A 13,697-nucleotide genomic window follows, 5' to 3' on the forward strand; every position below is an offset into this window, starting at 1 on the left:
TTTTTCTGGTTTTAAGTGAAAACAGACAAAACAGTGCACATGCTAGAATAATGAACATCTTGGCACATTGCAATTACAATACTGGAACAGATCACTGTTCTGTTTTTATGGATGCTTTTGAGAAAAACAATCCCTATGTTCAGCTCCCTGTTACATTTATTCTCCAGAATTCTATTGCCAAAGGCTTTCCCATCTTCTCTGTGGGCTTTCCAAACAGAATTTGCCTTCTGTAAAGCACCACAAAAATGCAGCTGCTGTGGAGCAGCTCCTCTCTTTGCTAAGGTGGGTTAGAGTCACATCATAGACAAACGACGACATGCAGTACTATAATTACACTCAGACAGCATCAGAAGAGATTTTTTTTTACAACATAAAATTATTGACTTGCAGTATTTTGTTTCCATTTAGAAACTCTATGAAATATTTTGTGGATAATCTAGCACTCATCTATAAAACAGTTTGGATTCCCATAACATGGTAACACATCTAGAAGTCTTCCAGAATGTAAAGGTGGTACCATCACACTAGCCTGTGATAAAATTGGTGAAAAGGGGTATTTTTTGTCTGGAGTTCCAGCAATATTATCAACTTTGCAGGGAGCTATAAAAGTTGCAATGTAGAATTATAGTCAATTGTAAGTTAATTTTTACTATAAAATAAATCCAAAGAAAATTTTAAGAAAGTCATGATAAAATCTTGAGTAAAAAGGTCAACTATTACAAAAATGTTTCACTGTAACCAAATCACCAGTGATGGTTAAGGCTGGGAAGGCTCAGAGCTCCAGGATTAGTGGAGCACACACAGTAACAAAGGCTTACCAAACCTTTTAAGCAGATTCTGAAAGTGGGAATTAAAGTTCTGGGAAATCACTGATACCAAATCTGCTGTGTGCAATGCATAAACCAGAAGATGAAACAAGTATTAGTTTTCTCAGAAAATAAAAGTCTTAAAACATCAGAAATTAAAAAGGAATTAATCTCACCAGTTAACAATAAATTCTGAGAATGAACAAACAATACCAAAGCAAAGATCTTGCAGGGGCTCTCAAAAGGAGTCTACTGACATAACTGAAATATGCTAAAATACTTCAGCTAAAAGGTGTCTGGTTTGGCAATCCACAGACTCCTGTGTTGCATTCTGAGGTGGCACTGATGAAGGCCTTGAGTCTTTCCACTTTAGAATATCCTCTTCAAGCACATGACAGCGTTGAACGTGCGCTGCTTGGGAAGGACAACAGTAGAGTTACTGCGCTCTGATCACATGGAAACGTGAATTAGTGTTAGGGCAAGAGAAGTGAAAGACAAAAAAAAAAAAGAGGGGGGAAGGGGGGAATATTATGCTGCTGGTCTAGCTGGGAAGGCAGAGTGATGATTTAGGACTTGTTAAAGGGAGAAGCAGTCTGACTTGCTGCCACTACTGGGGCACAGCAAAGGGGACTGTATCGCCTCCCACTCCCTTCTTCTGCTGCTTTCCATACGTGTAGCTGCGTAGGGACAAGGTCTACAGGTAATCGCAGTGCTGGGACAGCAGCAACTCAATGGATTATTCACTATGTACATACAGCCCCCCTACTCCATCTGTAGCCCCCTTACAGCAGCTCTACCTGTGGCAGAGGTGTTAGGAAAATCTGGTATGAGAAAGACAACTGCTGGGGGTCACGTGTGTCACGTAGCTCTTGTGAGCTGTGCTATTCAGTGCCTTCTAATTTAATATCCTCAAAGCCTCCTAAAACAGCAGTTAAAATTTAAACAGGCATTCTGAAAACACACTCTTGATCCCATTATCAGTGTCGTGGATGGGATTACAATGAGGGTGGTAATGGTGGAAATTTTTTGGAGAGATCTAGTATCAACAGCAGGAGTGGCCACTAATTGGATTCTTTCTGTGTCACCGCAGAGTTGTCACGGGACCCTCATTCTCTGTTGAACACTGCTGCTCTCAAGGCACTCAGAAAGGAGCTTTCTCAATTGTTGTCGCATCAGTCTGCCTTCCCACTCAAACACAAATCCCCCAAAGCCCTTTCTAAAGTTAAGGAAATCACGGAACCCACGACTCCCATGACATCTGTGACAAGTGTCCAGCCTCATCTGGGTAAGAATGAGTCCTGCCATTACAGAAGGCTCGAACTCCTGATCCTGCAAGAGCATACAACATTGAGTGCAGTATGTAAGTTAAACAAAGCTAGATAATAAACTGCAAACTCTCAAAATAGTCTGCAGTAAAGTGATCTAGTCAGAACAGAATTTGCAAATCTTTCAAAATATTTTTTTCCATAGCTGCCTAACTTCCACTGACTGTGGGTTTTATAATGGCTTCCACATTTGGAAACATTGTCCCTAGCATCACAACATTTTTAATAAACTGTTTTTATCAGTTCCTGACTGGAATGAGAGCTGTTACAATAATTTTCACACTGCTACTTGCCATCTCTAGGATACTTCTAGATGCCTGCATGCATTTTTCTTCCCTAATGACCTCTCATTTAGCCTACTTTTTGAAGATGCATTTACACACCATTCGGAAATTCACCAAGTTGAGGGTTTTTTGCAATGTGAAATTACACCAATCATATTTTTTTTTTCCCTCTAAAGTGGAGAAAAAAATCAATGAAAGGCCAAGGAGACATGACAAGCAGCAGAAATTGAAGTTGTGATGGGACAAGCACACCCACCTCAATTATAAAGTGCTAAGAAGAGGAAGCCCCTGACAAGCAATAAACTGACACATAATTAAGACAATTCAGGGCAGAACACATTCTGGCTGGAAAACATTTTCCTGTGCTCTGTCTCACTGCTTGGAGCAGCAAGGACAAAAAAAAAAAAAAAAAAAAGGTGGCACTTTGAAAATAACTCTGTGAAGATAATCAGTACACCACCTAGTCTTCATTAGCTGCGGGAAAAAGAAACCCACCAGCTTTTGTGTTCAGCGCAGATTCCCTCACATCACAAACACAGTTGATAGTACAGACATGCCTGGTATGTTCAGCATTCCATATCAAGCAAAGATGAATTGGCCTCAACAAAAAAATGTATTACAGCTTTCATGCAGCAGTTTATGGATCTTTTTGTACCTCTGGAATTTTTCACCTTGAGTGTATCATGGATCTGCTGAGGTTTGTACTGGCCTCAGATCTTTTCCTCAGATTATTTTTATCTCACTGTGAGGAACATCTTTGTGAGTTCTGAACACTTTTGCAGCTGCTAGGATGCTAATGGGAACTTCATGTGTGTACCCAGTACAAGTGCTCTCAGGGAAAAAAAAGCCAATGTCAAAGGAAGGTATGTAGAAGTCACCATAAATATGTCTTTGAATGTTTACCATCTGGAACAGTAGATTACATTTTGACAAGAAGCTGGACTGCCCCGTGGGCATTGTCTTTTAAACAGCCCCATCATTATAAAGGAAGGAAAAACATGATTTGCTGTTCCTAGTTTCTCAGCAAGATTTTCTGGCAGTGCTAGAGAAACTCGTTTTTTTTTCCTAGTAAAACAATAACAAGCTGGGCATGTGTAGTTAGCTATGCACTTTCTTGAAAAATGTGTTTTCTTGTAGATCATCTGATCTGTGATCTGATGATACCCGCAGAGAGGGATGCGTTTCAGTTAGGCTGTGACAGCAGCAGACTCTGCAAATCACAGTCCTGCACCTCAGCTTTGCTGGAAGGCTGAACCTCTGTGCACCGAAGCTGGCTTATTGGGCTTCTCACAGGGCACACTGGGAAGAGGGAAGAGGAGAAATCCAATATACAAGATGTTAACATAGAGTCCTACTGAGGATTTCCTTCAGTTTTGCTTTTCATTTTTAAGCTTGTAAAAGTTTCCATCAGTTTTTACAATGAGAAAGAGTGGGCTGAGAGAAAAATCAAAATGGTTAAATTTAGTCACATATGTCCCGGTCTGGTCATGCAGTCATATTAGGGATTTAGCTAATTCTCTGTTTCAAATTGCTGTGGGTCACTTCTGAGGACACATTCTTACTGAAGAGTCTGTTTGAAAAAACAAGCTGAGAACAACCTGTAAAGAGGCCAAGTAGCCTGCTCAAAAAAAAAAGTTAACAAAAAAAGTTGGTTTGAGGCAAAAATATATGTGCAGCCTGAAACATGGGTTTATGGGCATCGTTACACAGTTGAATGCCAAAATCACAAAGCACCAGCTATAAATCCCCTCGCTCAGCCTACTAAATAGATCTTATTTCAGAACACATTATATACAGTATTATTTATAGAATATCTCACCTGTAAATGGTGAGGACAGTGTTAGATTTCTTTCACAAGTAGGAGGCCAATAATTCATAAGCACCACAGGTATGTGAGAGTTAGTGTGAAGATCTGTTATAGTGTGAAAGAAACAAATTGTTTTGTTACTCTGCACAGGAAGATGGTGTATATATACACACAGTAAATCTTTTATTAAAAAAGAAAAAAAAAGAAAAAAAAAAGGAAAATAACCCATGCTCTAGTTTCTCCATCTAGATCATTGAGAGTAAGACAATGAGAACATGTTAATTCTCTGATAAACTAACATGTTGTAATTAGTGATAACATTTCTGACTTCTTAGTTAATTTGCTGGGCTTCCCACACTCGAGACATCAATGAATTTAATAGCAGAATTAAATGAAAATGATAGCAGAGTACTTCCATAACTAATTTCTAATTACATTTCTGCCTCTCTTCCTTCCTAAACATAAATTTTTGCTTACTTTTAATTAACACCTCAGATCGCTAGTTTAGATTCTATAAATAAAGCGAGACTTTAATGATCCATTATAGTGATGTTACTTAGTTTTCAATGACTTGTAAAACTTTCACAAACAGATCTGCAAATGAATTACATCCATCTGCTCTGCTGCAGCTGCAAGGAGCAGCACCACGTCGTACCCTGCCTTTCCCCCTCCTTCCCTGATTTTCTCTTAACTCTAAGCCCATGTGTAAGCCAAGCCACCTCGACGCCGATCATCAGAAGCCCAGCCAGGTCTCTGTGAAGGAGCCTTCAAACTTTACAGACGCCTCCACTGCACTTTCAAACCAGCCCGGTTTGCCTGCTAGCTGAGCCGCGGGCAGGCTGCGCACCGCTCCAGCATCCTCCTCAAAACCTAGGGAACACTCCGCCGCCGCGATTCCTTCCCCCGCCCGACCGCGCCGTTTCCACGGATCCGTTGGAACACGGAGGCATTTGCACCCGCGGACACGGCTCGCCCGGTACCGGAGGTCCCGGCCGCCCCCACGTGTGAGCGGTGCCTGCCGTGGGGGGGGGGGGGGGGGGGGGGGGGCGGGGAGAGGAGGCACCCGGCGGGCCGGGAGGCACCGCTCCAGGAGAGGTTTGCTCATCTACACCTTCACAAGCGTGACCTTGGCTGCGTTAGGGGTGTTAAGCTCCATGAAGACAGCCCAGCATCAGGCTGGGCTCGCTGTTATCTGTCAGCCGTACAATAGCAGCATTGATAAGGCAGCAGCAACTGGCTTTGACAAGTGTGCTGTGCTAGCATTCCTCGGAAAATCGTGAAGGAAAAAGAAAAAAAAAAAAAAAAAAAAAAAGAGAGAGAGAGAGAGTGAGAGAGAAAAGAGAGAGGAGAGAGAGAGAGAGAGAGAGAGAGAGAGAGGCATGAGGTGCCTTTTACTTTACCTGGACAAAGTGTGGGGTTTTATTTTTCCCTCTGAGCTGCTGGAAACGGTTCCTCCCTCTTCTCCCCCAAAGCTAGGTGGTTCTTCTTTTGCTTGCAGCTCACACTTGGGGAAGACCACACAGCTCCAGCAAGGCTGCCTCTCTCCCCTAATCCCCACTCGAGTGTGATGACACACACTAACCCCAACCATCTGTTGAAACACGTCCTCAAGCACTCAGCACAGTGGTGTGTCAAGACGGGCTGCCCAATCCAATCGCTGGGGCTGGGTGGCTCTTAAGGAGCTGGAGGCAGAGACAAGGGCAGAAACTATAGGGCTGAGAACTCTTTAGCAAAGTAACCTGAGATTTTGCGAAAGGGCTGCTATTGAAAAAAAGAGCAGAAGGGGGAGGTACTAGCGGGAAGGTAGAGGGAGTGGATTAGTCTGGTGGCCAGTTGTGTTACTTCTCACAACTCCTTGTATTCCCAAGGGACCACTGGGACCTCCTCACGGTGGGATGCACAGAAGCACAAGAGCACCACTAAATTCTTTTTTTTTTTTTTTTTTTTTTTTTTTTTTTTTATGGCGGGTCTATTGAGGGCAATCTCCTCCGAGAGACGCTTTTTTTTCTAGAAGAGGTAAAAGATGCAGTTTGAGATCCTGATAAAGTGCTAACGCGGGAGTCGTTTGCACTGCAACGTGACACTTGCGTCCCGAAATCCCAACTCCTTACCGCGCCGCGATTACCCCCTGGCTGCCTCCAGCCTTCCTGGGGGAACGGCGGGGAGAGGCAGAAGGGAAACGGGGGGGGGGGAGGGGAGAGGGGAAGCTCCAAGGGACAAATGTTTCCACTCGTGCACCGGTATCCGCAGGTCCTTCCCAGGAGCCGGTGGCAATGCCCGGGCTCCCCGGCGTGCCCAGGTCCTCACTCGCCTCCCGCGCCCGTGGGTGCTGCAGCCGCTCCGCGCCCGCGCTGCTGCTGTGACAGCTCCGGCCGCCGCGCCGCGCCCCGCACCCGCGCAGCCCCCCGCGCCCCGGGCTCCGCAGCGGGATCGGTGCCGAGTGCCGTCGCCCCCCCCCCCCCCCCCCACGCCCCCCGCCCTGTCACCGGTGCCTGTTGCTTCGTCCCCCCCCGTCGGGGCTGGGGGGGTTCCGTGCAGCGTCTCGACGGCTCTGGACTGTGCCGAGCCTGTACCTCAGTTTCCCTCGGCCACAAAGCAGGCATTATCACACCTTCCTCCCCCTCAGGGACGCTGCCAGGAAAAATACACTAATTTACAGAAGATGTCCGGGAAGGAGAGATAAGGGACACAGAAAAGCTGCTAAGTGCCAAAGAAACAGTTCTTTCCTTTCCCCTCCCTGTAATAAGATAGCATGGAAGAGAGACTTAAAATCTCAAGGGTTTTTACCTCATTACCAAGTGCCTGACCTGACACTTGCATTAAATCTACATTTCACGTTATGACAGATGTTGTGTTTTCTTTGAACTGAAAGGGAGGAACGTCGTTTTGGCACTCTGAAAGTGTTAACATCCAACTTGAAGAAAGGTTTGCAATTGTGAAAGGACACACTCTACCCTGATATATGAAAGCCATATGAGAGTCTCAAAATGTTGATTTGGCTTACTTGTTCTTTAATACCTTATGCAAGGCTATTTCTGAATCACTGGTGGCAAAGTGGATACTTAATAAAAAGTGAGATTAAAGAGCTATGGTTTGTGGCCAGTTAGCTGTTATCAGAGCCGACCTGGAGAAGAAAGAAAAAAGAAGAAGAAATGGTAATCATAATTGCATTTGCTCAAATTCTTCTCAATAGTGATGATATGGTGTCTGTTTCAGCCTATTAATCTGCAACTGCTTTCACAGATGTTGGGTATTCATTAAAACACTGCTCCCTAATCTGCTAATTCCAGATAAATAAAAAACCTAAACAATATTTTCAACAATAATATGTGGTGAAGTAAGGATGCAACTACTGTCCCTGGAGGATCATAAGGTTCTCAACATTGCCAGCTATGTTTTCAGGGCAAGGGTTTGGTTTGATTTCGTTTTATCCTAGCAGCCTGTGGTCTGTAAACAAGCTGGATAACTTTACACACTTGGAAAGCCCTGGAGACATTGTTAAACTCATTTGCATTTTCTTCAGCTATACTTCCTACCAGTATTGTATCAGTAACTGCATTAAAAATTTATAGTGATCAGAGATGTGGAATATCAAAAAGCCCCCGAAACTGTGCTGTATCATCCTGTGTACTGACTCATTGTCTAAAATGCAGCTCAGCTCCCGACTGCTCAGTTTGGTATTGGTCAGATGAGACACAAACTCAACAAGGTTCAACCTCTAGATACTTCTAAGCAACATGAACAACAGTTATGTGCAGTACAATTATTTTATGTTGTTGTGTGTATGCTTACACAATACTCTGTATTTTATCTGTGTATAAATATAACTAAACAAGATACCGAGCATTCATAAGATATACGGGCCCAGTTCTGTTACTTTTTTTATGCCTGCATGAATCAGGGATGTCTCTGCTGTTGCTTGTCAAGTCACAATAGCGTAAAATTGACATGCTTAAAAGGACCCCTAATTGTGTGTTTTGTACACAGAGACACATGCACACACACACTTATCTTCAAAGACTCTTCAACAACTTGAAATGCAAACTTTCATCTCCAAAGCCAATGTTAGCAATAGCCCTCAAACATTGTGCATGATCATGTTTTCACATAAAATCTACTGTTGATGTTGCGGGATGATCTAACCGCTACTCTTATGACTACAGACAGATTTAGTTTGCTGTGACTGTTTATAACAGACTTTTCCACTGCTTCTCCTCTATCCATACTGCCATCTGCAAAGAGTTTAGGTTTTAAAGGCTGAAATGAAAGCTGCACTGGACGAGCTGTACCTGAAATATTGTTAAAATAATGCATCATAAAACGGGTTCTCAAATTGACTCTCAAACCCGTGAACTCCTGTCAGGGTCAGACTGACCCCACTCAAACAAGTTTTGTAACAAAGTGAATAATGCTTTACACAGGTAGCTCAAGACACTCCTAATATGCAAGATTATTTGTAGGTAATTGTGATATTGAGAAATAGTCACTCCTGTTCTGTTCCCACAGTTAGCGTGTCCCTTACTTACTAGCTCCAATTAGTTTCCATGGTAGCCAGCAGCATCTTTAAGCCAGGGCACCGAGCTTCACTCAGTGTTGCCTAGACTAAAGTCATCACCTTTCCTCCAGCACAGATGGCCTTGGCAGTTTTGTGTGTCTGCGCGCACATATGTACACATTCACACACGTGCAGTTCTGCTCAAGAGCCCCATGTATTTCTCAACTCCAGCATTCACAGCTCTTTAAAGTAATTAAAGGGGATTTTTCATGGTTCTTGCAGTAATCTCAGTCTATCTCCACTGCCAATATGAACAGAATCTGTTTTTTTATTTCTTTGAATCATTATAAATCTACCCTGGATACAATTAGTTTTGGAGTTTATAAAGAAACAGGAGAGATTCTAGAACATGACTATAAATCCACAGGCAAGTCCACGGTCAAATTCTAGCCTAAAATGTACACGTGCAGTGGCTCATATTGAGTTTGGGTGATATACTGATGATTTAATACTGAACCAAATAACAGGTTCAGAGAAGCACAGAGATACACTTCTTCATATGGAGCACAGTGAAGACTTGGAACTCCTTGATGCAAGATGCAGTGGAGGAAAAAAATTACATGTATTCAAGTGTTTGGACAAGTTTATGGGAAAAAAAAGTCTACTCACAGCAATTAAATATTAATACAGAACTGTTGGTACAGGGAGTCCCTGAACTGCCTGGACTGGATCCTGGACAAATATCATTCTGTGTTCATCCTATTCTTATACTTTACCCCAAGCATCTACTGTTTTCGACTACTGGAGTGTGCCAATGCTAGTATACCCATGATTTAGTGTGGTACAGCTGTTCGTTCTTTCTTTCTTAAAAAGAATTTAGCCACTGGTAGTTTTTGGGCCTCATCATGGGTAGTGTAAGAGAGAAGAGTTCCTTTCAAGAACTTCAGCCAAGATTTTTAAAGGTTGGCTCATAAATCTGTATTCAGGAACTTAAGTAAAAATCGTCTGATCAAAAGTATCGAGTATACGGCAGCTGCTACTGAAGTCAGCAGGTAATTTTACTTTTGTAGGCATTCCAAAGACAGACATGGGTTCATGTAAAATTTGGGTGCTAAATCTCAAACTATATTCTGTGTAAAACTCTGCTCAGTTGTTTCCTAACCTGGAGTCACCTAAATTCCACAGACACGTGGTCGTTTAAAAGCATTCCTTTGGCACCTCTGCACATTCCCCCATGCTGAAAGCCCGTGCCCAAGGCCAAGCAAGATTCAGGAGTCAGGCATTCCTTCACTTCAGTCCTCTGAATTGTTTCATTGGGCTCTCAGAGTGCACCTACCAAACTTGGAGAGCTTTGAGTGGCACAGTTAAAGATCAACTCTTCTAAAACCTGGCCAGGGAAGAAGAAACAGGTAACTTGTAAGACATGCAACCGAATACCCACTGGAGTAGCTTTGTCCTCACTGTGCCTGTTCAAACCCATTCATTTGAACATAACATTCCAACAATCATTATTCTGTCTAAAAATATAATAAAGTTAATGTGCGAAAAATACTGAAAGATTCAGTAAGTTGCATACAGTGCAAGTACAGGAAAATGCAGGATTCTGTATCCTAGAAGCGTGGACGCTAGTTCAGGTGTCCCAAAACAATTTCCATATTTTCTGGGGTAACGTATATGAGCATGTACATGTATTCTCTCAGTATGAATCCATACCTATGTTAGGTACAAAAGAACTGCTTTAGAAATGCATTAAGGGTACAGATCCAAACTCACAGTTACCTGCCTGCACATAGCTGCTGTGGGATGGAAGAGTCTAGCCATAAATTTTTAAAGGAAGCTCTCCCGCCCTCCTCCATCTTCCCTGCAATGGAATCAGGTGGTATGGAAGTTATACCCAATAACAATTTATCTCAGGTCTGCAATGCTAAAAATAGTTCCCCTAAGGGATAACTAGAACAGAGGGTAGAGTGCAGGTGAGACAGACAAAAGTTCATAATTGTCTCAGTTCATCACAGGGCTTTACTATTTGTCAGATTGTTGTCATTGCTATCAGTTGCCCCTAGAAGAAGATTAATGGTTGCAATGATAGTCAGTCCCAAATTTATGTTGCTTCACATACATTCCCTCCCAAAATACTCATTCTCCTCAATTACTGTTTCTTCTAAGATATCTCCCTTATTAGTGGTTGCTTAGTAATTTTGTACCAACCAAGGCCACTGCAATAATAAAAAAAATACATTTCTCACCCTAGCAGGAAAAGCTGGTTAGATTTGTCATAGCTAAACTTTCTTTTTCATATAACTCGAAATAAAAAAGAAGACAATACCCCAACAAATGAAGACCCCACATATTTATCATGTCATGCTTAAGGAAAAAGAAAACAAAGCCAGCAAAATTTTTCCAAGCAAGAGCCTAATATGACGATTTAATGCACTGAGACGCTGTGGTTCTTCCCTTCTCAGCTGCCAGTTGGCCAAGAGTTCCAACTCCAGCACAGTAAACAAATGATCAGTGAGTCTGGGAAGAGCTCAACACACAAGGCAGTTGGAAAATAGGGACAAATAAAGGCAGGAAAATCAACAGACTTAACCAGTCAGCGCAAGGTAGGTGATCCCATCCTCAGCAGTAGTGAAAGCGCTAAAGGGGGAGTATATATGGAGTCTATAAGGCTTTAAAGTGTGAGAACTCAGTGAGCAATATGCTCTCAGAACTTGTGCTGACTTCACATTTTTGGACAGAGTTCAACTTCATTACTGAAAAAATTTGAGGTAAACCATCCAATACTTAATAAAAATTGAAAAAGTGCCAGAAATTTAGAAGCCAGAATGTCTCATAGCTTTTAATGTTAATTATTAGTAAACTGATGACCAATGGTCATCTTTAAGCCTCTCCCCCATACATAATTCTCATATTTGCCCTTACTCAAAACTTTCAGCCTGAAAAAATTACATTGACAAAGAATGAAGGACTTGAATGACTCTTAAGTTAAATTCACCAAAATCAGTAAAACTTTCGTTATGAAGGTTCAGTCTTACCATTTCCCATTTTGAGTATGTCTCTAATATTGCACATAGTCAAGGTACCACTTCCCTAAAAAAATAACTATGTTCATGATGTTGTTCTAGACAGAGCGTGGGAATACACAGAATTTAACATACAGATTCATTTTTTCCTAGAGAGTCAAGGAAGCAACAGCCCCTGTTGCCCTTTTATTTTTATAACAACAAAGCATCAGCAAATCCCATAACACTTTAGGAAAATATTTCATTTAACCCTTTTGTGATCCTATCTCAGACATAACAATGAGAACATTTGGAAGCAAAAAGACCGAACGCATTGCAGGAGTATCTATACCTCTGTACAGCAATTTTATATGATAGCAAGGACTTCCAACCTCACTTCTGTTCTCACTGAGAAAACAGGCCAGTATGCTTATGTTGCCTCTTATATATAATTAACTTAAGAGTTGCACCTGCTAAGACAATTAACCTCAAGGAAATTGGCACCTAACATAAGCACCTACAAGTAAACAGGTAGGCTAATGCAGCTGTAATAGCCGGCAGACTTATTCAAGGCCCTCTTGACCATGAATCTTGTCATAGTCATAACACCTAAGGTAAGCACATACTAAAGTCGTAATACAGTCCCAAGTCACCAAAGGAATGATAAGGTAGTTTTCATTGCATGGGAGAATGTGTTGTTGGAGCCAAGCTTCCCTAGTGCTGTCTTGAGTGCCACTAATACCGTCTCCTACACATGGGAATTACTTAAATGACAATATCTATTGATAAAAAATATGTGTAGACATGTATAAATAATATTGATATGTAGAATTATATACATATGCATATTTAAAATATAGGTGTGTATAGGATTATATGTATATAATTCTACATCTAAATTCTCGTTGCTGAACCTAAATTAAGAACCTCATAGATTGAAAAATAAATGCAAACATAATAAAAAATTATGTTTATGAACATGACCTTCAGATAACAATTTAAATGTAACCAGTCACTTTAAGAAAATAAAAGATATAAAGAAAGTTAGTATGCTTGTCCCACTAACCCAAACCACTTGTCATTCCCTTTCAAAGTACCAAAAGCTCAGAATGTCCTCGCTCTACTGCCAAAACCTCTAGTTCACCTTTTGAAAACATCTATGGCTCACATCTTGTGTATCTACAAAAAGAATTGATTGTAGAAACAACTGAAAAATTGAGGACAGAGTGAAAACCGAAATGTAATATTGAAAAAGGCCAAGAGGGAACTGTTAATGTGGGGTGGAGAGTTGCTGGAAGACACCATGATTACTTTGCAGGTCAGAACAATCCTGCTGGGTGTATAAAAAGTCCCACAAACAGGTGAGAGTCCTGTATTGATGTTGATGGGGGTCTTCAGTGATAAAGAGACAGGTCATTTCTTTCCAAGCAGAGCTAGCTTAGGAAGGTGTGAGTGATGCCGTCTGAGGGGCCTACTGAGCAGCAGATTGCTTGGATGTATTGGCCAGATGTAATTGTGTTGTCCCAGGGATGAAGCAAGGCTAGGCAAAATTCAGCATTGTAGTAGTGGCAGAAAGACTTGGGGGAGAAGGTGCTTTGGAGAACAAAACAGTATTAGTTGAATTTCAGGAAACTAAAAGAGATTGAGGACATTCAAGCTGGGCAGCAAGGAGCTGGAGTGTCTTCTAAGAAGGGGAAGTGTTTTGGAGGGGTTAGAGAAAGGTTTTAGGGGAATAGCTGCAGGAAAGAGGTGCTGTGAGAGTTTGATGCATTTCAGGGAGGTTTTTGCAGAAGACAGAGTCTGAAAAAAGTAATTGGGCTGCAGAAGCTGCTGGCTGTGGCAGTGATGAAAGGCTGTGGGTGAGAAAAGAGATTCCTGACCCTTCTGACAGTCTGCCCCTCTCTGTACTCTTGTCACACAGGAGAATCTTGTTCCTCATCCTCATGGCTTCCCCCCTTTCTGTCTCAGTACCCACAGC

At 42.0% G+C, this 13,697-nt stretch overlaps 1 long non-coding RNA gene across 1 annotated transcript; it reads right to left on the bottom strand.

Annotated features, from left to right (window-relative positions):
* Positions 1 to 4,234: 4,234 nt before the first annotated feature.
* LOC116962119 lies at positions 4,235 to 5,936 on the bottom strand. The gene is made up of 2 exons (XR_006164723.1): positions 5,623 to 5,936; positions 4,235 to 4,327 (listed from the first exon to the last, which is right to left on the bottom strand). It is a non-coding gene; the product is annotated as an uncharacterized LOC116962119 (long non-coding RNA).
* Positions 5,937 to 13,697: the final 7,761 nt, after the last annotated feature.

This window comes from Tyto alba, unplaced genomic scaffold (genome assembly GCF_018691265.1).
Source record: "Tyto alba isolate M040663 unplaced genomic scaffold, T.alba_DEE_v4.0 Super-Scaffold_9, whole genome shotgun sequence".
NCBI classification, from domain to species: Eukaryota; Metazoa; Chordata; class Aves; order Strigiformes; family Tytonidae; genus Tyto; species Tyto alba.